Source organism: Haliaeetus leucocephalus, unplaced genomic scaffold, assembly GCF_000737465.1.
Source record: "Haliaeetus leucocephalus isolate CR32 unplaced genomic scaffold, Haliaeetus_leucocephalus-4.0 Scaffold848, whole genome shotgun sequence".
Taxonomy (NCBI): domain Eukaryota; kingdom Metazoa; phylum Chordata; class Aves; order Accipitriformes; family Accipitridae; genus Haliaeetus; species Haliaeetus leucocephalus.
The window spans coordinates 9,560,056-9,563,341 of record NW_010973284.1 but is presented as its reverse complement, the minus strand read 5'-3'; positions in this window follow the sequence as shown (position 1 = coordinate 9,563,341).

The window sequence follows — 3,286 nt, the reverse complement described above, 5'->3', positions numbered from 1 at the left end:
CGGCACCGGCACCGGGGGCGCGGGCACCGCGGGCACTCGCGGGGCATGAGAGAGCGCAGGTGGGAACACAGGTACACATGGCACCCGCGGGCACATATGGGCACACACGGGCACGCTATGCACTTGGCACACCTGGGCACGCTCGTGGCATACTGGGCACACACGGGCACTCGCAACCCACGTGGAGCCCACAGGTGCGTGGAGACCCCCGGGCACATGCAGGCTTGTGCAGGGACGTGGCACACGTCAACATATATGGGGCATATGGTCACACACAGGCTCCTACAGGGCACGCGTGCATCCGCACACCCACGTTTTCACACCCGCAAGCGCACAGAGAGGAGCATCCGCGCGTAGCGAGCGCTCGCACAGACTCACGCTGCCAGGGCACAGCACCAGGACGAGCCCGGGCAGGGAGATGGCCGCAGGCTCCGGCCAGGATGTGTGCGGTTAGTGTGACTGTTGTACATGCGTGCATGTGCGTGCATGTGTCTGTTGCGTGTGTGTGGGTCCGTGCGCATGCACCTGTATGCCCATGCATGCGCATGCTGCAGCAAGTGTGATTGCTGGCACATGTACACACATGTGTATGGTTGCAAATCTGTACACGTACGCCAATGTATTTAGGTGTGCGTGTACGTGTGTGTACACATGTAAGAGTACATGTCTGTATCTATATGCATACACGTGTATGTGAGCATCTAGCTACATGTGTGTGCAAACCTCCATGCCTGTGTATGTGTGTGTACACATGTATGGGTACGTATGCACACATGAGCATGAGTGTACACAGGTGTGGATGCATGTACTGATATACACACACCCATAAATCCATATGTGCATGTGTGTGTCCCCATACCCGTGTGCATGTGTGCACATGCGTGTGCAGCCCGAGCACGCCCCCGCAGCCCAGGCCAGATGTTTCCAGTAATGCATGACGGGTGCGCCGGGGGCCGCCCCTCGCCGAGGCCTCCTCTCCCTCCCCTCCCCTCCTCTTCCCGCTGGGCTTCCCGCATGCCGGGACGGGTGCCTGCACCCCGGCACCCTGCCCTGCCCCCTGGATCCTTCCCAGCTCTCAGGGCGCGCTGCACACCGGGGCCCTGGAGCGGCTGTGGGGAGTGTGGCAGGAGGGCAGTGGGGGCCCTGCACCCCACAGCCCAGGACCCTGAGCACACCAACAGCACAGCCCTTCCCACACCCCCATCCCTGTCCCCATCCCATTGGGTGCTCTCTGGTCCTTTCTGCCTCCACAGCCCTGCACCCCATCCCAGGGCTGACCCTCTGGTGCTCCAGCTGACTTAGGGAGCATCCCTTACTTGTCTCTCCACGGATCCCTGTTGTCCCTGCAGGTTGCTGCCTGGTTAAGGAAATCCTCAGCGCGGGATGGGGTGGAGGTGGGGGCAACAATGGGGTGGGTGCCCCAGGGGTGTCTGGCCAGCTGCTGCAGGCCCCACCACCTCAGACTCTCCAGGGTGCTGGGCTGCAGGATGGGAGACGGCGCCAGCGCACTCATGCGCCGACACTGCTTTCGTTTTACGAGTGTGCTGAAGCCAGAGACAGGGTACCCACAGCAGGAAGGGGAAGGCAGCAGTGAAACCGGCGGGTGCGCAAGTCCTCCCACACCCTGCCAGCACCCATGCATGGCTGCTCTGCACCAGGAGCCAGGTTGCTCACTAGCACCCTCGATCCTGGTTGCACGTGGCCTGACGCCCCACCCTGCAGCCCAAATCCAGCACCTGAATCCAGCAACCCACACCCAGCATCCCAAATCCAGCATTCCACGCCCAGCGTCCTGTGTCAGAGCCAGAACCCGGCTGCAACCCGCACCCCTGCCCCAGGGTCTGGGCTTTGGAGAGGAGCTGCCAGCCGCTCGAAGTTGCAGACTTCACCCTCAAGGGATGGATTTCTGTGGATGAAACTCATGCTTTCAACCCCCAGCATGGCTTTGTGAAGGCACGACTGGCTCCAGAGCTCCTGCACCCAGCATCTCCGTCCTTGCACAAACCAACTCCAAGGACAAGCATTGGGGTATGCCAGGCGGGACAGGCTGTGCTGGCTCCACAAGGACTGGAGGCCTCTCTGTCGCAACCCTCAAGGCTCCTCAGGGTCTTGCTCCCTTTGTGTGCATCTCCTCTGTGTGCTTTCCCATGTCTTGACTTGGGGAAACAGGAGGAGGGGCCTCACAGTCCCATTGGGTCAGCTCCTGCCCCCCTGCAGCCTCTGAGAAGCTGCAGTGCCCTCGCAGCACCCTGCACCTGGGTGGAAACACCTCCTCCCCAGGAGCCTGGGCACTTCACACAGCCATGGCTTTGGCCTCCATCCTGCTGCGCCGGCCAGCATTCCCCAGTGTCTCGCGGTGCCCAGGGCCTGTCCTCCCAATCCCTGGGGTGCAAGGCTGCAGTGCCAAAGGGATGCAGGACGGGTGCAAGCCTCCACCCTGTGCTCGTGCCCCCTTCACCCATCTCTCCCCACCTGGTAGCAATCATCCCCCCATTCCCACTTTGGGGCACCCATCTCCTTCCCGCCTCACCATCCCTCCTCTAGGCTGTCAGGTGTCACAGTGTCACACTGGCAGGCGTCACACCCCCAAGTCCCCGCAGGGTGGTGGGGGTGATGCCACAGCACCCCTTCCCCAGTGCCATTCAAATCTGTGGGGCTGGTGGCTTCCCCCTCTGCGGGCAAGTGCAGTGACCTCATGGCGGCTGTGGCATCTCCCTGGGGGACATGGGTTGGCGTGCGGTGGCATCCCCGCCTCAGCAGCACGGCCTCTCCTCTCCATCTCCATGGGTGCTGTTGCCTGGGAAACTGTGGGCAAACGCGGGCAGGGATCCAGAGGGGTGAAGGGTGGGGAGGAAACGCCAGCTCCCAGCACCTGAGAGAGGGCTGGGCCGGCTGAAACGCCAGAGATCTCTGGAGATTTCCCATATGCCAGGCCTGCGGCACAGGGCTGTGGTGATCCTTGAGTGCTCGGAGCCCTGGCACGGTCCAGAGCTTGTCCTTGAGTTTGGGAGTGCACCAAATGCAGCAGGATTTAATGCTGCCTCCCCTATGTGCCCGGCATGGGGGCTGGCTGTGCACCTCCTTGGAGGGACCCCAAGGTTGTGTCCCAACCTGCTTCCCAAGCCCCAGCGCCACTGTGTCTGGATCCAGCTCCAAGGTTTCCCTGCCGGTGGGATGCTGACTGCAGAGCCGGGCGCTCCCTGCCCACCCCACTCTGGATCACACCCCCAGTGCATGTCCCAGGGTGGGAGGCAGGGGGAGGGCAAAGTTCGGCATTGGCATGATC